The sequence below is a fragment of the Corvus kubaryi genome, unplaced genomic scaffold, assembly GCF_017639235.1.
Source record: "Corvus kubaryi isolate FWS band 111438036 unplaced genomic scaffold, C.kubaryi_AGA036_p1.0 37284, whole genome shotgun sequence".
NCBI lineage: Eukaryota > Metazoa > Chordata > Aves > Passeriformes > Corvidae > Corvus > Corvus kubaryi.
Window position 1 is genome coordinate 4,311,530 of NW_024581088.1, and position 22,536 is coordinate 4,334,065.

The following is a 22,536-nucleotide window of genomic DNA, read 5'->3' on the forward strand; positions in this document are numbered from 1 at the left end:
GGATTGTAACAGTGAATGTGGCATGGGAATCCTTGTTCATTTGATTGTCATGTTAAAACTCCCCAAAACTCCAAATTAGTCTGTCTTGCAATGCTAATTCAAAACCAGGATAAATTTGCATGCTGGCTTTCATGAAAAAAATGTGTCTTCTGTACAAATTTCTGAATCTGGAGCTTTCCAAAGAAATACAGCTATTAATATCTCAAAGAAATGAGCTGATGTCTAACTAATGATCTTTCAATGCTGCTGGGAACATGGTTTATACTTTTAATTTTATATGATGTCAGCAACCACTTCTGGGGGCTGGCATGTCCTGTGGGTGAGTCCAGAACATTTCAGAGGCCAGCCAGGATTTTCAAAGCAGCTGTAAGAGTTTTGACTCCTGGGCACTGAGGAAAAAAATGTTCTTTATGAGCTAAGCCCATCCACAGTGCTTGTTTCCCAGGCTGCCTCGTTTATTCAATAATTTGAGACAGTGTTGGATTAAATTTCATCTTCCAAGCCCCGTTGACTCAAGCTGCTCACCAGCTCTGTCATTTATCAAGGACACTACATGCTGTCCTTGATTTGATTGCTGCTTCCCTGGAAACCACTAACAGCGGGTGGGAGCATAAAGAAACAGGGAGGGGAAAAAGAAAGGAAGGAAAAAAAATCTCAGTTTCTTGAAGGCAGGGAGTCCCTGGCTGATCTGCTGAGCCCTGCAGGCCCCAGAAGCCAAGCCCTAAACCAGGGTCCTGTCAAAAAAGAGTTCTTCCCTAATGTGATACTGAAGGAAGAGTAAATTTACAGCTTGTTCAAGAAGGACAAGAAGCCTTTCTGAGACGTCTGTGCTGGACCCACCCTCTCTGGTTCTGATTTTTTTGTTTTGAATGCATCTCCAAAGAATCACTGAAGATAAACAACACGAGCAGGGAAGCCTAGCCAAGTGGCTGAAATTACGGAACCTTTGAAGACTAAATACATGCAGGATCAATCTTCACTGTAGCCTTTCCTACTGAAACTGGATCATTTCTTGCTGCTACAGGAAAAATTGTCTGGAAATCCCACAAGGCCTCCCAGAAAGACTAATAATCCCTTACCTGCAGCAAACTCTAACATGTTTTCCCTCAAACAAACTTTCAAGCCTTCCTTGCTGGGCTGCATTTCTTTTTCTTACTGGTTTAGGAAAGAGAATGGTTTAGCCTAATAACTCATAGGGTCATCCAGAAGTTGTTAAAGCTACTGATGTCTTTGAAAGCCTTGTTCTCTGTGGCAGCCAGAGCTTGTGCTTGGCTTGGCTCCAGTGTTGCTACCTGTAACTTCAGTAAATGAACAAGGAACCTTCCAGTAGCGACCTTCGTCTGCATTTGCCCAGATAATTTTCTAAATCATATAGAGACTGTTTTTAGCCAGGTCACAGAGATGTTTGCCAGTGTTTGTGTGCTGCTTTGGGCAGGCTGCTGCTGTACAATGTGATTACAGTGCTGGCATGGGAGGAGCTGAGCATTTATTTCCAGCGCTGGCTTTGTACAGAGGAATTGCTGCCATGCTCTGCAGTGTGTCCTGAGGTACCATTCAGTGAAGCTCATCAATCAATGTGTCACTAATGACTAATGAGCTGGATGCTGCTACTGCCTGCTGAGAACGGAGCTGGAGCAGGGAAAACAGACCTGGGAGGTGAGAGCAGCGAGCGTGAGCTACCTGCGTCAGATCCTTCTGCTTCACTTCCCCTCGTGGCATGTTCTAAATGGAGGACGCCACCAGCATCCAAAATAATTGTAATTGCAACTGCAGTCAGCAAACTCCTTGGCTGTCTCTCGTTGGGATTGCTGAGATGCCACTGTTGCTGCTTCAGTTTCCTTTCCTGAGGCAATCTGGGAAGCAGCGAGGCTCCACAATAGTGCTGTGTTGTAGCCCAGAAACTATCAGAGGTTTGCTAGTGGTGTCTTCCTTTAAGTGCTACATGTGCTCAAACTCATATTAAAAACCATCTTTATGTATTAGGTGAGGCAACATGTGTTGGTCCACCCTGCAGTCGGTGATGTATCCCTGCTGTATTAGGAGTTCTTGCAGCAAATGTGTGTTTATTTGTGTGCACTTTTGGCCATCCACAAACTGTTCTATTCAGCTGAGCTGCAGCTTCCTTACACAGCACTACTCAGCATTACGGTGCCTGAGCCTGACTCCGTGCAGCAGCTAAAAGATTCCAGCAGCAGTGTCTGACCTACGCTGCTCAGACAGGGCTTGGTCTGACCCTTCTCCCTGCAGCTGTCCTCCCTTTGCTCAGCAGGAACTGTCCTTGTTCACTGAGTGCAGCCTCTGCCTGTTCTTCCTTCAGTAACTTGTGTCTGCAGTGTTTCCACATTTCCTTCCTGAGAAAGTCCATCCCTCAGTCTCACTGCAAGTTTTTTTTGCTGGATGCTAAACTCTGGGTGTCTCCCCCTCAACTGAATCCCTGCAGGATGTGTGTATAAATTCTGAGATTGAGTCACTTTGTGCATAGGCAGAGAGGTCTGTTCCAGCATCATCTGCTGTCTAGAAAGCACTGTCTAAACAGATCAAAGGAGCACTGTGATGTTAAGGCTTGGCCACAGTCCCAGTCCCTTATGGTCTTCAAGCCCATCCTCCTGGAGCAGCTGCTTGTGGAACTTCCACCAGGTGCCTACAATGAGGATTTGACACAGTGCCACTTGGCACTCAGCCCCCAGCATTATGGGCTAGAAAAAGCAGCAGAGGCTTAGTCTTGCTAGAGCAGACACTTTCCAGGTACTCTTGCCTTGATCCCTCTGTCTGTCTTCTTTATCCCAAAGAGCAGGAAAATCATGATAGAATTAAAATGGGATTTGCTTGCTGCAAAATCCTTAGCAGCTGCCTCCTCAAAAGCTGCATATTTTAGCAACTCTTTTGTGAGGGTCCAAGAGGTCACTGGTGAGATGCAACTGTTGCTTTTTGATGAGATAAGGACGCATCATATCCCTCTCTGCTTTCTCTTTGTGCTGTCAACTTCCAGGCTCTGATTCCCATAGGAGAATCCTAGGTGGGTTAAACAAGAGCCACGTCAAAGATTTCTGTTCATCAAAAGTTTGAGATAAAGAACAGAAATGCCTTATCAATTACCCTTATCTTTGAAGCTAAGGAAAGCAGATGGACAGTGAAGGCACAGGGATCATATTGGTCACGTTGGATCAGATCAAACATCCATCTAGCCCTTGGTCTTGTCTCTGATGGTTGTGGAAAAGTGTGAGTAAAAAGGCAAGTGTGTTGTAATGCTTCTGACTACTCTGCAGGCCTGAATCCAGCAAGCTGTGGCTTAGGCATGTCCTTAGCTAGGAGCTGATTTTATTCCTCTTTTTAGCCCTCAGCAGATTTTTCTATAGCTGTGAACCTGTGAAAAATTTGGTGAAGGGCAGTGTCTTTGGGATGATGTTACAGTGCAACATTCGTGACAAACTGTGACACAGCTTCGCTGCCTGCTGTGTGGAAGAGCAATTTTCTGCCACAAACTCTGGGATCTTGGTCAAGGTATTTTGTTTCCCTCTATGTAAAATGGGGATTACATATTCCTGTTCCACAGGGAATTGGGAGGATAATATTTAGAGGTTGTTCAGATACTAGGGCTGATACATATTAAATTAAGCAATTTGGTCTTAATCTGATTCCTTTCTGACTTCCAACAGGCCAAGCCATAAAACCAGTCTGTCTTTCTTTTAATTCTTTGTAATTTGGTTTCTCTCTCTCTTAAAGAAAAAAGCACAGGCACATCTCTGCTGTCTTTATCATGCCTATGATTTGTGCTGGACATGCTCTTAGTGTGGGTTTTCCAGTGTTTGACTCCGAGATACAGGATGCTATTGTACCTTGAATGGGATATCATTAAAGAGCACTGCAGAGTTAGAATTCCCAGATTCAGCAGGAATTCACAGTCCTTGTCACATTCAAACACGAGACTCCTCCACAGCAGAGTTTAAAAGCAGTCTGGTGTTTTCCTGATTAAAGAGCCTGAACATCTCCTCACCGTGGCTGGCTTGGGCTGGAATGCTTTTCTCCAGAAAGCAGGGAAGAAAGAGGAGAGGAATAAATCTTCCTTGGTGTCAGGTCTGTCCTGGTAGGTGGAATGTTCTTCAGGGCGGGTGACACCTGTGAAATGGTTGAATTGAGTTTGTTTCATGCTATGAAAAATGAAACTGTTGCCTTGTTTGCTCAGTTCATGCAGAGCAGAAACTCTGAAAAGGCTGATTTATCCATGTCTTCTGTTCTCTAAGAATGAGAAATCATTCCTGCACCTTTTCATTTGTAACTTCATGGAACTCCACATGTGTGGCAGAAATTAGATCATCTAATTGATTTATAGTCAATCAGTAACTGTAAAGCCCTTGCATTCCTCATGAGCAATTTATAGAGGTCTGAGAGTTCACCCCCTGAGTTGCAGTGGAGGCTTTAGCCTGGCTACAACGTTGGATTAAAACCCTTAAATCCCTGGACTTGCTATCCTCTGGTGTTTTAGATTGTTTTAGAAGGTGTTGGCTCTGTGGTGGGAATAGGGAGTGGTGAGAGAACAGAAGTGAGTGCCTGCAGGCTGAGCTCCAGACTGGAGAGCTCTGACCCTGCAGGAGATGGACCAGCTCTGGTCAGGGCTGGGAGCTGCAGCCATGGGAGGCATCACTCTGTGAGTGACAGTAAGGCTTCATTTCAGCTCTGTGTTCATTTAGCCCAAACTACTGCACTAGCAGGAGCGGGAGGTTCACCCTGGCTCTTGTTCCTGCTTGAGATGAAGATTTGGGAATATGGAAATAAAAGTGATATGGATTGATTTTCTTCTTTGTTGGTATTAGTGTATATCATTATGTTATTGGAAGCTCCTGCTGTTGCTTCAGTTTTGATCACCTAAACAATTAACAATTCATGTAGAATTAGGAGTAGTCCCTCCTTCTTCCCGGACTGGCCATTGGAAAATATTGGAAGAACCAATTACAGCCCCAACCCCCAAACAACCTCAAAAATCATCTCTTTCTGGAAAAAGAAACAGGGAAAAGGAGTATGCATGCACTGGCATAGCAGCAAGCATCAGTTTTGGCTCCAGCCACACACATGGGTTTGGTTGCTTGGTGTTCATCCCCCGTTACCAGTTATATCTTGTGAATTTCCAGTTATCATCATCCACACACAAAACCCTGCGACCCTTAGTTATTAATTCCCCCTTCCCACTAACCTGGCTCTCTATAAATCTTGGGTCTGGAATCTTTCTTCCTTTCTTCTCCTCCTGCTCCCACCTCCTTCTCTCTTTTTTTCTCTTTTAAATTAAACGCATTCCAGAGAGAGGCTGGGAGCTGTTAGGAAGTTCTGCATTGATGGGATTTCCTTTGGGATGTGCAGGCTGGTGAGATTCCTGCCTGTGCTTCTCCAGCCTGCAGCAAGGAGTAAGGGGACACATAAGCCTGTGGCATCCAGAACTCCCTGTTCTGCTCCAGAACCATTTTTGTATTCCGAGTTCACCAGGAGAAAGTCACTAAAAAATAAGAATAAACCCGTACCAAAATCAAGATATGTGCAAACTACTATTTTGCCTCTTTCCTCAAGAGGCCTAGTATTTCATCAGAGAAGGAAATTAGTTTGACATGATTTGTTCTGGACAGATGTATATTGACTGTAAAGTGATTTGATTATTATCTTCCAGGTGCTTATAAATAGTCTGATTATTGACTACTTCATTATTTCCTGGGTATTTATGTAAAAATGGCTGGCTTCTGTTCTCCATTTTTAAAGATAAGCATCATCCTGCCCCTCTGCTCAGACTCAGGATCACAGTGGCCTCCAGAAATTCTTGAACATGTTCACCAGTCACTCACCAGAACACTCTCTAAGTGCTCTCAAGATACTGTGGCTCACATAATCAGACACTTCAGAATTGCCTTGATAAGTCAATAAGTCAATAATTAGCACGATTTTTTCCTTTGGATGCTATGTTTGTGAGAGACACATTGTAAAACCTTTCATTTTTAAACGTTTCGCACTACCTTGGTCATGCCCAAAAACTCGACCTCCCAGCTGGGTAACTCTCTACCAATGTAGAAGAAAGTACCCAGAGAAGACAGAGAAGAAAGTATAAAAGAAGCTGGGAAACTGGAAAAAGGATTTTAAGGACTGATTGAAGTCAACCCAAGTAAGGCAAGAGAAAGCCCCGGGGTTTTATGTAGTGCAGGCCCAACTGAGAAATAAGGCAGGGAAGCAGCGGATATCCCACCTATTAACTTTGCACTTTGCGTTTAGCAGATTCTTTTTGCTGTAGTGCTTTAACAAAATAAGTGGTGTAAAACGTTTTAACTTTCTCAAAGAAGCCCAAATACTTTTAGCAGATGACTTGATCTCTTGTGCCAGTGAGCGTGTGCTTCAGTCTCTGTGCAATTTCCCCTTGACAGAGTGCCCAGTCCTGCAGGAGAACAGCTGAAGGCACAAAGTAATTTGATCAAAATTCTAAGACATCTTGAGGGACCTAAGGTTTGTCCCATCAAGAAGAACCACTTTCCACCTTTCCCTCACTTCTGCCTCTTAAAAATCCATAAGGTAGAAGAAAAAAATCCCCAACCCTTAATTTATATTTAGAAGCTGATTGTTTTCCTTGAATCCCTTTCTGGCTCAGCCAAACTCGGAGCCCAGGCTGACAGCTGTGAGTTTGTACCATCAATTTCTATGTACATGTTCCTCAGATAATTACCTGAGGGACCAGGTTTCAAACCACAGCGTGTGGCCCGCGGCCAAGGCGATAGAGATCTGGCATTGTGTGGGAAGAAGGGTCAGTGCAAATCAAACATGAGCCCCATTCCCACATGAAAAGGAAATAAAACCTCCACATGCAGGCATGTGGAGAAGCTTCTCCTTAGTCCCTCAGCTTAAACATAACCAAGCAGGAAAAATAATGCTGGCAAGGAAATACAACTGTGTTTATTGGCCATTCAGTGCCCAGCAAGTCTCAAACTCTTCAGCGCTGGTTTTTCATTAATGCTGCCCTGGAAACCCCGGCTGCCTGCTTGTTTTAGGAGCTGAAAATCTTCTGTATGCTGGAGGCATGAATAAAAGTTTGCAGCAAAGAACATAAAAAGGAAAAGTTGATGTGGCTGTGAGCAACTTGGGTGGAAAGCTGAAAGCTCCCCACACAGACAGGACAGAAACAGGTTCCACCAGTCTGGATGAGCTGTCTTGGAGGTCGGTCACTGAGGGATGTGAGTCACCCACTCTGCCTCTGAGCATGAATCGAGGCCAGGGTGACCACCTTGGGCTGCAGTGTCTCACTTTCAGGTGCCTAGATTAGGGCAGGTAAATCCCACACTTGCAATGTAGGCAAGGACTGTCTTGCAGATAGTGGTGCTTCAGGGGAAGGAGGTCAGTCTGAGGGAACAGGGTGGCAGGATGTGCCCTCATGTCCTGCCATGCTGGTGAAATTCAAACTGCCAGGGATGGCTCCAAAGGCCCCAGCGTGTTGGGCATGTTCTGTTTGTCCAGGACATCAACCCCATTGTCTGGGTCCTTTTCCACAAACAAGAGCAACCCTGTTTCCACAACCAAATTATTTCAGTGGCTCGTTCAACAAGCAGCTCCCATGGTCTCAGCTGTAATCGTCCTCAGTGTCACTCTGTCAGAAGTTGCTGGATTCTGATGTGTGTGGAATGGCTCTGTGCTAACAGGGGACCTGCAGGTGTGGTCATCAAGGTGTCCTTGTGTCCAAGGGGCTGCAGGACAGAAGAGCTCAAGGAGCACAGTCATCTGACCCAGCTGCTGGGTTTATTCACCCCACAGTGTCACTTGTCCCACCCTGGAAAGCCACAGACCCCAGCCTTGGTGCAGTGTCCTGTGCGTCATTTGTGGATGCTCTTGGGAAGTGGAAGTCAGGAATTCTTCCCATACAAAAATTCCAGGCAGTGTAATCCAAATGGCTATATTTAGGCATTTAAACCACAGCTCACTGAGTGCCCCCAGTGTAACGGAGCAAAAGGAGTGTGAGGAAGTAGCAAAGCATTTGTCCCACATAAAGACTAAATATCCATTATCAGCAATCTCTTTGGCCTGCTTCCTCTGTTGTTTCTTTCTCTCTGGAGATTTGGCAATTGGATTGATTTGCTGCCTGACTCACTGTCTTAGATTGAGATACTGAGAATTGCTGACAGTATTAATAAAATTAGCATTAGGGAGGATGTTTGAACATTTGCCTTTGACGTTTTTAGGGGAGAGAGCTGACATTTAGTCTAAGTTAAAAAGTTACTGAATTGCCTTTGTTTTTTCCCCTGACCAAAGTCTTCGTAGTTTTCATGTGAAAACTTAGTCGAGAACTAAGAATTCCAGATTGCAAGTTTTGGTCTTTCTTTTTGCTGAGAATCCCTGATTAATTAAGAAAGCACTAGGTATTTAACAGCATTCTTGGGAGAAATATTTTCATAAAACCGTAAGATACACGTACAAGTATCTCCAGCAGTATTGTTTTATGACAGTGGGGATTATTTTGTTCTATCTTAGGTGACATAAAGGTCAAACTGAAATAATGGTCTTAATGTTACAATCTAAGGACAGGCAAATAATTTTCAAGAATGGTTTGCATCATTACTTTTAAATGCAGTTGCCTGGTCTTTAGGATTTGTGGTTAACTTTTGCTCCCTGTGGGAAATGACTGAATTGAGGAGACATTTATTTTGTGTCATGACTGCTCTTTATCTACACACCCTGCACTGTTTTCATGTGGTGCAATTAATCCCCAGAGAACAGCAGCAATCTGAGCTTGGGTTTGCTCTGGTCAGCAAGAGGATCACCTTCCAATAGCCATTATAGAAAATTTTCAGTAGCCCTTCAAGGTTTTAATTCAGGTGTTTGTTATTTCATGCTCTTTGCCTGACAAGTGGAGCTGCCTGATGTCACTGAGAGTCTTCTCAAATGCTCCCTTTCCATAACCCTTGGGGCAAAGTGTCGGAGCTGCTGCCACTGGTCAGTGTCCATGTAAGGTGTGGAATGATGTGAAAGATCCTCCATGTGTTAACACTCATTTGTAGGTTGTGTCCTTTTAAAGGATGGGGCAAACAACTGCAGTTGAAGAAAAGTCCAGCTCTGCTACAGAGCCAGGGCACTGCTGGTCACCGCCCTGCCTGTCTGTCTCCTGCTGGCCTCATCCCTTGGCTGGTGGGAATACAAGTTTTTGGGGCTGGAACTGGCGTTACTTTGTGCATGTGTCATTTTGAGGCCATACATGCTGGCTGTGTGCTGCTATCAGCAGAACCAGTTACTCTTCAGTGGAGTTTTATGTGGGGGGAATCCAACAGAAAGCCTGTGCCAGTCACAGCTGTACATGTGTGCGGTCGAATTCCCGCTGCCTTTAATGAAGAGGGAGTGCCAGAGTCTAAAACAACTTTTCCTGCTCTCCTATAGACAGCATTACTTGTTCCCTCCCACAAAAAGTTGCTATTCTCTTATCAATTTTTCCCTTTCTCTGACTGCAAGAAGTATAAATTATTTTAGTGCAAAAATTTTGGAAGATTTTCTCCCTCTTCCCCATTTCCTGAAAAGCTTGCATACGGAGTGAGACACTCATAAGCCTTTCCGAGATAAGAAATTAATTTATTTATGCTTCATTGTTCCAGGCATGGCTGCAGACTGGTTTGGAAATTTGCTGTTCCAACTTTAACAGGTCACTGCATGGAAATGAGCAGCTGGATTTTCCTCCAGAGCAGCCGTCAGCTGTTGGAAATCTCTTGATACTTCCCTGGCTTCTCCAGATTCAGCATTAACTTCTCCTTCCTGTAACAGGAATTATGCTACGTGCTGTAGACTCTTTAGCTAGAAAAAGGAGGAAAGCACAGGAGGGGAATACAGCAGATGCTGGTGGGGCTGGCAGAGGCCACACCATTGCTCTGACTCCTTTTCACCTTCATAAGGTCAAAGGGTAGGAGAAAAACCCTCTCCAAATGCAGCACGTCACAATCTGCCTGAAGTGACTCCTGCAGCCCAAGCAACTTCTGTAGCTCAAGCAAGTGGGCAATGAATCCAAACTCACAAAATGTGAACCACCCTGTGCTTTTACACTGCTTTTCGTTCTCACCTCTTCCTCTCTTAGCAAGTGCCTCCCCCATTGCGTATTCCGGTGTTCCAGTGGGATAGCTGAGGGAAGAAGGCAGCAGCCCCATTTCTCATCTCACACAGGCTCTATGGCAGCAGGATTCTGCTGACTCCGCTGCAGTTACTCCTGATTTGTGCAGATAGAATGACCCACATGTTAAATCTGTGTGATGACATCTGTAGGAGATGTAATGCAGCCAAGTAACTTTGCCATGAGAACAGTTTCAGTGTTGCTTAACTTTCTTTGAGAATACAATGACTAAAACATCATATTGCATTAAGTAGTACTTAATTAATGTAAGCCATGAGAGAGAGAAATTCAAGCAACTTGCTCCATTGAGCTGGATGTTTTACTGAGAACTGAGCCAGAGTGACATAACTGGTGACTTTTTTCAGAAGTTGAGCTGATGGTTGCCTCTCGTCTCAACTTTACTGAGATTTGTCCTTCAACACCAGCTAAAAACATTTGAAAGCAGGTTTTCTGCTTGATCTTTCATATTCTTTGTATCAGAGCCCTCATCAGAATGCTTCTTGCTCTGAACTTTGTGCTGTAATTTGTCAGTCCTGAATGTCTCAAAAGGTTGTAGGCCAAGCTGTGGGACAGGAACTGCACATGCAGGAGTGTCCCAAGGCAAACAGAGCTGCAGGCACTGGCAGCTCACAGTATTTAACCCCTGCAGGGAGTTGATCGATGGACATTTTGCATACAGTCACAATCAATAGGACTTTTTCATATAAAACTGATTATGGGAAGAGAATAAAGTGAGAAGGGGAAAGAACAGGGGAAAACGCCGCACAGTTACCGCTGCTGGTTATCAGAACTTGCAATTTATGTCCTGTGAAAAACAAGGGGAAATAACTGAGAGTCAGGAGGGAAGAGTTACTGGCCATGACATCGTTAACTCAGTTAATATAAAACATTATATGCTCACAATGGGAAACTTGTCTGTTGAGCTGCTGGTGAAGGAGGTGGATTCTGCCTGGTATAAAATGACATGGTTCCACTTTGATATGTCAAAATATTTGCTGGCCTTTAGTGCGATTTTGTCCAGACCAGGAGATCCTCAGTTCTCTGAGGTGAGTGTGACCTTTTCCCCTTAGCCTTCCTGGTTAAGATACAGGAGAGAGGATATAAAATTTGTTGTAGGATGCAAGGAGCCTGAAGGCACTCAAGATGAAGTTTCCAGATCCTTTCGATTGCACTCTTGACCATTTTCAGGCACTTTTTCTCTTCCCTATGTTCTGAACTCTGAGCTATTCATTAAAAGGGAAGAAAGAAAAAGCAGTTCCCTCTAGTTGAGGCACTTAATCATGTTTGGAAGATCCACAGATGCAGCCCCTGAATGGCCTGTGGAGTCTGAGGCTGGTTTCTCCCTGGTGGATATTAGCGGCTCATCGTTTGCACATCAAGCTTCCGTAATGACGAGTGGGATTATCAGAGAAAATCCCCTGTGCACCGCCGAATCTGAACTCGTGGCTCTCTTGCCTTTGCAGTAAGACTCCAATTCACAAAATAAAACAGCTGGATTAGCACAGGCAAGGCCAAGTTATCCAGGGGAGGGGTACATCCCGTCCTGAGAGCAGAGCAGGCATGGCCCAAGGAGCGTTTCAGGGTTTGTCTGACTCTGAGGTTGTCTTGGTTTGTGTGGGGGAAAAATGTCCTGAATAATGGTTGTTTTTAGGGTTCCTGTCAATGATATGTATGACTTTATGGTACAACTTTCCTTCTGAAATTCAGTGTGCTCACAACTGCCCATATCCTGGCCAGTGCTAATCAAATCACTCATTAATTGAAAAATGGTGAGGGAAATCAGTAGCCTGCTATAGAATGAAATGTTCTATGGACATCTGGAGTCAGATGCATGTATCCAAGGGTGTGAAGTAAGAAAGCAATTGTCTATGTCCCCAGGGAGCTGTAACCCTGTCAGTAATATTTTTTGGTCCAGGGAATGTAGCAGGAAGGATGCCCTCTCCTTGGAAAAATATGAACAGTGTTGGTATTGAGGTAAATGATTCTCCTACGTACCCCACGAGCGGGTGAGAGCTGAGGACACAGTGTTGTACTCAAGGCTGATGTGAGTGGAACCACCTGTCCCATCAAACATGGGCAGAAGGTGGCTGGGCAGGTATTTCACTGCCTGAAATACCAACCAAGCTTCAGAGTTTAAAAATGTGTCATTTACCCTCCACAATGAGAATTCCAAATGCATTCCCATCCCATGATTTCCAGTTAACCTTCCACTGGCTTGTGATTTCTGAGGAGCTATAGATTGAATCCAGGCATGCTAGCTAAGCCGAACTTCTGAGTGGTAGGGGTTTTTATGTTTGTTTATTTGTTTTAAAGTAATTTCTTTCTTTGAAATTTTTTCAATACCAAAGGGTAAATGGATTCTTGGGCACTTATTTAAGATATTGCTACTAATAATAACCTAATGCTTACTGTTTGTCAAAAGCTGAGAATCAGCAATGATGAAAGATGAGAACTGCCCCAAGTTTCTTGGCAAAAGTGATGGAGGCAAATATTTCAGAGGTCATTTCAATTTTGAAATTTGCTTCCTCGGAGATTGTGCTGTGGTAACATTTGCCTTCTAGATGTTATCAGAGAAGTACTGGAATTTCATAGTAACTGAAATGAAAGAATTTTAGGATGTAGAGTCTGGCTGTTGGAGATATTCCTGTCCTGCTGTTCTCATTAGCCTTGCTGGTCTTACAGGCAGTCACTGTGCAGTCCAGGTCCAGCATTTCTCAGTCAGCATCTTACATCTCAAGCTCAAAACAATTTGGTTGTCTCCATTCACTGATAACACACTTGACTCTTGTTCTGTTAGCCCCTCAATAAGCTTATGTGGTTTGGGTTTTTTTTTTTTAAAAAAAAGCAAACATAACTACAGCCTTGCTTGTGCATGAATTGACTTTGCAAGTCAAATAGTGCTCTCTCATTTAACAACAATGCTCAGGAGCACCAAGAGACCACTCAGAGCAGAGCCCTCTGTGGGCTTGGAGAAAACTCACAGCTACAGCAGGACCTGCCGGGTGGCAGCTTCTGCAGCCCTAAACATTCCTTTTTTTTGCATGGGAACAATGGAGACTCAGAAGAAATGCTGCATTGGTAGATGCTACAGCTCAAGGGCAGCAATGTAGGAAAACAAATACCTTTTAGGTTTTCTGTGCACCTTTTGATACTATCCTAATTTTAATATTTTGTAATTCCTGCACAGCGTAGAACTTCTGTTGCTTTTGGTTTTTAGAAGAGTTCAGCAATTCCAAATTTATCCCCTGCTCCTAGTCTTGAATTCTGACCTGTGTCTTACTGGGTGGAGCAGGAAGGCTGTACCCAGGCACTGGGAGGAAATTTATTTGTGCTTTTTTTCAGCTAAGCTGAATCTGACAGCATCGTGAGAACAGCTTTTGATGTGTTGTGCTGCTGCAGTTGGTTCCTCTCCTTGGGGTATCCTGGCCCTCAGGCAGAAGCAATCAAAATATCTTTTCACTGGGAAAACAGGGCTTGTGTGGAAGCTTTAACTGGGAGAATGTCCTTTTGTAGAGGCTGTGAAAGCAGGTGGCCTGTTCTCCTAGAAGTCATCAAGTGGCTGCCCTGATCTCAGATCAGAAATGAAGTGTCTGTTTCTGTGAGCAGCTGAAAATACCCCAGGATATGGTCAGATTTCTAAGAAGTTTCAACACCTACTTACTCAATTTCTTTCCTTATCTGCCTCCAGCAATCATAAGTCATGTGGAACACCTTTTTTCATGGGATTGAGCCACAGGTTGAAACCCCTCTGCAGTAGATTGTGAGCAGGTTGCTGCTTTGCATTTTCAATTTATATCACTGAAGACAAATTTTATTAGTAAAATATTGGGCAACTCAGCAGTGGATTTTTAGGCTCTGACTGGGTGCCTGGAGCTGCATTTCTTTGAACTGTCTTCTGGAGGAACTGCAGCTGTATAAATGGACGAAGACTGTGGAAAGAAACTATAAATATGGCTTTACTAAGGTGGGTTTTTAAATCAAAGTGACTTTTTGAAATATTTTAATGAACCTTAAAAACTATTTTGCAGTTCTTTCCAACAGTTATGTTACTTTTCAGCAATAGAGGAGGAGGGGGACATTAGTGAGGGAACTGTGGCCATTGCATCTGTGGCAGTGGATAGGGCAGTGCCTTTTCCATGGACTTGGCTGGACAGAAAACTTAAAATGTCCAGGGGCTAGAATGCCTCTTCTGCTACTAATTTTCATGGTGTAAAGTGTAGCCAGGTTTCAGAGGGATAGAGATGATGATGGGGAGTGAGGAATTTGGGGGCATTTGAGACATTTCCTGTTGCCCTGCGGCTTTTTCAATGGGCACTGGTGGATTGTGCTTTACAGGAATGTGACAAACCCACTCAATAGATATTTTCCTTGCTAGAAGTAAATTGAAAACAACGATTTAGCACATAAAAAATGTGCAAGTATAGCTTAGTGATGGTTTGGTGCCTTCTATTCCCCTCATGTTCTTGTCACAGAGAGTTTAGGATCTTTACTTAAGTGCACATGGCAGAATTCCCCAAGCCACCTGGTACTTGGTGTTGGCTGTCCTGGGAGTCAATTGTAGGCTCAGTAAGCACCACTGAACTGTGCTTCCTCAGCAGCTGGGAGCTATGAAACTACAAGCTGGGGCCTTACATCAGAAAAGACACGTCCATTCCAGCTTAAATACACATCTCCACATCCCAGTGACTCCAAACCTGGCTTCAGTGGACTCCAAAGGGACTTAGACTGAAAAAGGCAGAGAGTGGAGCAAGGCATAGGTGGAGGGTGGTCACTGGAAAGTCAGGGCTAAACCTCTGGCAGTTCTGTCTTGCTTATTCTCCACCGTAACACCATGTCTTTGAAAAGAACACTGGGCAGGGTTCCTCACTGAAGGCCAAGGCCATAGCATGAGGGAAATCATTCAGAAAGCTGCTCAGTAGTATTCCAGAGTGTAGAAATGATGGAAGCAGTTTTCCTCTGGGTGTGTGCACATGTACATGTCTGTGTAAATGAATGTGTAAAAAGGAAAGGCACTGGAGTGCATCATCCAGAGGTGGTCTGAGCTGGGATTTCCACTCAGCAGAGCCTGACATGGGGAGGCTTTGTAGCAACTACAGTGTTCTGTTTGGGGAGGTGGAGGTGTTCCAGATACACAGTACCATCATGGTAAAAATGTTTTTGGCACGGAGGGAACCACCTCTCTTTTAATTCAAGTGTCACATTTTACCCGCTTGCAGTTTCCCGCTTGTATGTTTTGGCTTTTGCCCAGCACCTCGGGCTATGTGTGCTCATCTGGTTTTGATAAAACATTAAACTTAGACAATACATCTTCTTGGACATTTCTTCCTGTTAGATTCAAGTGTGATACAAAGCAACCAGTACTTGATCAGTAGCAGACACTGTTTTTATCAAGCGTTGTTGGATGTTCATTAGCCATGAAAGGACTGTAGAGATAATTTGCCACAGGACAGGTTGGTGCTGCTCCATCCTTAGCCACCTCAGTGGTGGCTTTTTTGAAAGTCCGTGTTCACATACCAGGCTACAATATCCGAGTTATTTGGCTGCTGTTTATCTTGCCTCTTTTACAGTCTTGTTAGTGTACTAGGAGAGATAAAAATGCCCATGAGGTATTGAACAGTGGCAGATGAATGGGAGTGGTAACCTCATTAAAAACCATCTCCTCATCCTGACATTTAGGTAGCATTTGAGAATGCAGTGCAGTAAAATGATGGGTGAAAAGATGAATAAAAATAGCATTTCTCATGCTGTGCTCAAGGCACATGTGTGACCTCTGATATGACTGTGAGTCACTCAGCCCCTGTAACACACTTAATGTCCCTGATATATGCAAGGGAAGGATGTACCACATCCATGTTAATTAGCGAGTGATCTAAAACATGAAGAAAGACATTCATCTCACTGAAGTTCATCTGTCTGCCTGTCTCCTTTTCACCAGTCCCCTGGGCTCCCCGTGGAGGAGGGAAGGTGGAGCAGGAAGAGGGAGAAGGAGGGATCTCTCCAGAGGCTGAGCATCCCTGCCTGATTTGCATGCCTGGCAAGCACACCAGAGGTTGCTGTGTCACCATGTGGTGTTAGTGGTGCTCATTGAGCTTGGGATGGCTGCTGTGTCCCTGTGGTAGCACCATCCCTCGTGGAGAAATTGCCTAAATTCCAGTCCCAGGGGAGTTCTGCCTTCCAGCGGGGCGCTGCCCGTGGCCTGTCCTGCTGGACTGGGCACAGAGGCTGCTGCTGGGGATCCCTGGTGCTGTGCCAGGAGAGCAGCTCCCACAGCCCTTCCTGTGGTGCTGATGGTCAGTGCTGGCACACAGTGTCCAGCTCACAGGTCTTCCAGCAGGAGGAAAATGGGTGACACTCCATGGAAACCTTCTGGGTAAGTTGGTGTGCGTGCTTTTGGGAAGCCTGAGTTGCACAGGGAGATAAAAGACCCTCAGACTTGCAGAGCACCGTTGTCAGAGGCTTTACCCTGACCTCAGGCTCTGATAGACATGTTTATCCAGCGTGAGGGAGGCTGGAGGCACCACACAGACCTCTTTGTTCTCAGCTTTTTTATCTCTTTATGTCTCATCTCCCTTCCTTCATCCGGTGGACCGAGATGAAAGTTGTGTGCACCCCTCTGCAAGCTTCCTCAGAGATCCAATTTTAATACCTCATCCTTGGAGCATAGGGGAGGGTTGAGCCATGGAACCTACTCCACTGGAGGGTTACAGTCCTGGAGCTTTTTCTGTCTTGTTTCTGGGATTATGGATACTCAAAACTGAGATTGAATGCTTGAACTTTTATGGGAAAGGCTGGTAGAACTTAATGTGCTCTTTGGTTTTCAGCAGATTTTTGCTTAATGTGGAACCGAGTTTTGCCATCTTACTGCAATACTATATCCAATAAATAAATGCAGTAGAATCCCATTTAATTTGTGTGAGTTGCACCCCCTAAAATCCTCTAGGCTATTTGAACAGATTACAAGCCAAACCCCAGAGTTTTTCCCTAATTTTCCAGCTGTGCAAATCCATCCTTGGATATTAAAAAGACCAAGTCTCATTATATATTTTCTGTCTCCCGTCTCTTGACCGATTTGCTAGAAAAATCAAAGGTCTGGTTCTTGGAATGTTGTAACTAACAAGTGTTTTTTTAATCATATCTTAATCCTCAAAGGCAAGAGATAACTCTCAAAGTAAGAGCTGACTGCAGGTTTCTCAGTGACACTGAAATACCTGATAGACCCTCACTAAATCTGTCTCCACGTCCAGGGATTAGAAGGCAGCTGACAATGTTCATTAATGACACATAAGATGAGGGGGAAATCCAAATTACACTCCCTGTATTGGTGGTTGTGATGATGGAAATGTGCTTTTATATCTGCCTTTGTCCCATGTACATGGAAAAAGAAGAAATACATGAGAGGTTCCATTTTTTTGAAGCGTCACTCATCTGAGCCATCCCTGATGTAAAAAATGAAGTTGCTTTTACAGAAACCATACAAAACCATTGTCAGGGCTTATATGAAATACTATTGAGTCCTAATAATAACTTCTAGCTGAAAAATCTTGGCATCCTGCAGCTTAGGAAAGGGTTTTAAAATTCACCTTCAGTTTTTGGGCAACAGGCAAAACATGTGGCTCTGTTTAGGAGCTATTTTCGTTAAAGCTTGACAATACAGGATGATAAAATACAGCTGCATTGTTTAAACTTTCAATTTAATTTCTGGTTTGGGTCCAAGCTGTTTCATCAATATGGCGCCATTCATTTCAAAACAAAGCCCTTGGAAGGGTCTCCATTACCCCACCATTGATCAAGAGGGTGTTAAAATCTAGAGCCTAATTATGTTCCTGGCCTATTTGGAATTCCAAAATTGGGTTTTTATAACTGTCAAATTTGCACTCAGGGTAACTTTCCATGACAATTAGTCAGAATTATTAGTGCTTTCCTTGCCAGGGATTACAACTAATGGTGGTGGCTCACTTTTCAAGGCTCAGTAAGTGTCAAAGGCAACATATATTTTACAGAAGAGCCATTTGACTGCAAAATTGTCTGCACTGAACTGCACCCGAGCCTCTACTACTGTTACAGTAATTTCTATCAATCCTCCAGGGCTGAGTTGTGGCCACAACCTCTACTGCAAGTTCTGCACATAGAATTAACCACTGGGTTCTGCTTTGTTGCAAAATGGGCCCCAAGAAATTGTGACATGAGGAAGTTCATCCTTATTATTTCACTCAAGCTTACCTTGGTGAGGGCTGGTACTCAAAAGGCTGCTGATTTTGGTCAATTATTGCTTTGAATCTTTAAAATGAGCCAAGCATAAACATCTGTACAACCTGCCTGGGAAAGGCTAAATCCTCTCAGCCTGATACCTGACTCACAGCTAAAGCTCCTGTCTGTGTGTAAGGCTGAGTTTGTGTTGAACTAGAAGTGTTTGCCCAGCTGGGAATTCCTTCTTAGTACAGCTCTACAAATGTTATACAAAATATTAAAGGGAAAAAATAAAGAAGAAAACAGTTACAACAACAACGAAAGCCAAACCCAAAGACATTAAAGCTGAGGTATCCATCCCCTGCTGCCTTATGCAGTGCTCTGCAGACCTGTGGTTCTTTAGCCCAGATGCTGATGCGTGGGGGTATTTGCTCACAGAAGAGCAAACACTGGCAGAAAAGAGCGAACACTTACCCTTGCCTCCTGTACAACATCCGTTTTGGAGGCATCTGCTCAAGATGCAGATGACCTTCTGTTGATACCAAGAGATTTTTGTCATCAGCTTCAAGCTTTAGATGGAGCACTAACCCTGAGAGCTGCCTGACAGTGGCAGGCAGTGACCATGTCTTCGTCCTTGCATGAGTTAAATGAGCCACTTCCCAGGGGCAGCTCAAACCACCCCTCCATTGCCTGCTCCTCCTCCCACCCCACGCTGCCCTTTCTGTCCCACTGCCACAAGTGGAAGAGCCACTTGAGGAATTCCAATTGAGGAATTGATCTCCTTGAAAAATAATCAATTACTGTTTTCAGACTGGGTTATTTTTCATCTTTCTCCTTATCTGGCAGAGTGTCCATCCAGGAGGTGCAGACACTCATTCTAAAAGCAAAGGTGGCAACTCAAACCAGTTAAACCTAAGCACAAGTGCTGTGTCAAACTATCCCCTCTGGTTTTCCCCAGGCAGCCAGAGCCTGCCTTTTTCTCTTAGGACATCTCTTTTCCTCTTAGAACATCTTTTCTTTTCTTAGAACATCTCTTTCTCTCTTAGAACACCTAGACCATCTCTGTGTCCACTGACATACATTTACCTGGACAGTCATGTGATTGTTTTGGACAAAAAGATCTGGAATTTAGCTTTATTGATACAGGTTCCAAGTTGCACATACCCCTAATCCTGCAGAACATTTGCCCTGGAAGAAAGAGGGATTGTACTCAATTTTGCTTAATTAAATCAACCTAAACTAATTGTCAGCTAATAAAATAGTGTTGGTCAGCTCATAAAACAGAAACGAAGATTAAAAGAGCAGTTGCCATGAACAGGTGGTAACTCTGTTTCCAAGTTAGACCACATTACTCTCTGGCACAGAATCTCTGAGAATACCTCATATTCCAGTTTTTTTCAAAAAAATGTTTATGAAACTTATAAAATATAGAGCTCATTTTATAACCAATTTTCTCTCTCACCTGCCAAGAGCAATGGGGGTTGAGCCAGCACAAGGCGGATGCAGAGTTTTAGGCAGATGTCCAGAAATGGATTCTCTGCACAGGGCTGTGGAATACATTTCTACCTTTGACCGGCCTTTCTGTTACAATTCTTGAGATTTAGGTTTTTCCTTCTTGTTGCTATTACAGAAAAGACCTAGTAAACTTTTTTTTTGGTCATTGATCTTGACCTGACAGTGTTGTGCAAAGGAAGAAACTTTCTGTTCTCACTGTGGATGCTGTTTAACTCTAGATGGATCTTGAGTTAGTTAACAGGATCCCTCTGGTTTTGGCCTTTGGTATTTTTGTTGACTCTGCAGATCTTGCAGAAGGCATTAAACATTTATCTAATTTCATCTGGAAAGGACTAAACTGGAATCTTTGTCTGCTTCTCAAAGTAGAAGCAGAACTTGGTGGTTTGAAGTTGCTGTTAATGGTTGAATGATGAAAGAAAATTTATTGCATAGTGATTATTCTATTATTTGGATAAGAGTGCAAAACCATGTGGTTTTGAGCATTTTGTTATGGCTTGCAGGTAGTGTGGATGCTCTGTAGTGAGGTAGGGCTTCCAGCAGCAAAGAGACTTTTTGCATTGCCATTTTCTGTGACCACCCATTCCCAAAAATATCATGCAGGATGTGTTTGGTTGACCTTATGTTAAGTCCTCAAACATGAAAGACAAGATTAATTTTCTTCCCCTTCACTCACAATCAATGTGCTGCACTGACAGTCTCAGTGCAAAGGGGAGGCTTCTGCCAGACTTGGGCTTAAAATGTGAAGCTTGATTCTTGTTTCTCTGCACTCCTCTTGCAGCTGATGTGTCCTCCCCTGGCGTGGAGGGCAGCTGTTATGGCCCAGGATAACAGGTTTTAGGCTCTTTGAGACTTGGCTGTGCTAGTACCTGACCTGGATGAGAGAGCTCTGCCTCCTCTTGCAGGAGAAGGATACGAGCCTGCCCAGCTGGCTGTTCTGGGAGCTGGAGAAGGTGCTGGGGCTGCATCCCAGTCCTGACCTGCAATCCTGTGGCTGCTGTAGCCAAGGCAGGGAGGAGGCTGGGTGGGACTGGTTTTCTGTGAAGCAGGGAATTGCTGTGGCTTGCTGCAGTCTTAAGGCAGACCTGTAAAAAGAGGAAAGAGATTTAGACACCCATCATATCTGACAGGATCAGGAGCTGGGGTATCTGGAGGGAGGTTTCTGTGGGAGGTTTCTGGGACTCCCCTGTGTGGTTCCTGCTGCAAAAGTGCTCCTGGCCATGCAACAGGAAGGTCTCACTCAGTGAATGCCGTGTTTTCTGTTTGCACTTAAGTGACACTGGGACCCAGCCAGGCTGCCCTGCCCTAGGATGTGTCCCAGATCCCTCCTGCCCGCTCTCTCCTCTGCATCCAGAGATGGGGTTGCAGCAGGACTTGACATAGCTTGGAGCCTGCTGGCACTGGGGATGCAGGAAAGGCTGCAGCATGGCCATCACCTTCTCCCTACAGAATTTCCTAGAGGCAAATGCTGCTGCCTGGCTCCCACTGCTCGAGCTGGTGGGAGGAGAAGTGCAGTGAGCAGGGCAGCACAGACTGTGGTTGCTCATCTGAGAAAAAATATGATAGGACTTTATGGCAGCATCCCCTCAGGGATCTGATTTACCATGTCCTTGCTGAATGAACAACACTGAATCCCAAATATTGGATTAAACTAGCTGAAAAGATTCCCCACACTGGCAATCCTGGGAGGGTCTTGGGGTCAGGTCCTGCTGAGACAGGGTGTCTTTAAGGAAAATGGGATAAGATAGTGCTGGTGTTCATTCTGGGCAGTTTTCTGTTCATCCATGTGTCCCAAACTTGCCCAACATTACAAAAACATCTGCTGGGAGTCACACCAGAAGTCAAGTCTCTATTTATTTCCCTCAAAGAATAGGGGAATGTAACACTGACTGTGGGACAGGCCTCAGCCCAGTATCACTGCTGTGTGCTTTAAAGCTTGAGTGACACAGCAGAGCTGGAGGAAAGTTGAAGCATCATCCTCCAAAGAAATATGTGTGGGCTTTGGTGACTCTTTGAGGGTCCTAAGGGACTCCAGACATTGTCCAGATTTGCACTGGTGTAAATGCACCAGCATCTCCCGTTCCTCCCAGTGAGGATGAGTAGGAGGACCATGAGCAAGTTGGCTGCCCAGCTTCCCAGGCATTTGCACAAAACCATCCAGGACCCCAAACTAACAAAAACCACATTCAAAGCAATTATCTGATCTTGTTTGGTTGGTTTTAATGTGATGTTTCTAGACACTGGTACAACAAACACACTCTTGTAAACTCTTGTAACAGTTGTTTGCAGTTAGTATCTTCAAGATGGTTTTATGTGTGCTGATCATGACTAATATCCATCACTTCCATGGGACCGTCACCCTCCAGTGCTGGGGGAAGTTTTTCCTACTAAGACAGTTATTTTCTCAGCTTGTTTAGCATTTTTCTTTTTCCTTTTATTACCCTTTTATTCACAAAACACAGATACTGATTTGCTCATATATTGTGCTTTCCAGATGAAAGTGCTTTGTGGTTCACAGACTTAAATAATTAGGTCTTCACAGACCTCAGACTGGTTATAAAGGCAGTGGGAGTAGTCCTCTCTGGTGTTACACTTGGAAACAGAAAAAGTCTGTAGAGGGAAGATCACCAAACCAGCTGACAAGCTGTCTTTGGCAGAGCTGGGGGCAGACACCCCTCTGAAATGTGCTCTGTTTTTCGAAGCATTAGGAGATGTTGCTGTGCCCATTCTGCTAA

At 44.3% G+C, this 22,536-nt stretch overlaps 1 protein-coding gene across 7 annotated transcripts in view; it reads left to right on the forward strand.

The window, feature by feature from the left end:
* Nucleotides 1-22,536, forward strand: part of COL26A1 (collagen type XXVI alpha 1 chain) — a 168,473-nt gene that overhangs the window by 90,073 nt on the left and 55,864 nt on the right. The window lies entirely within an intron of this gene.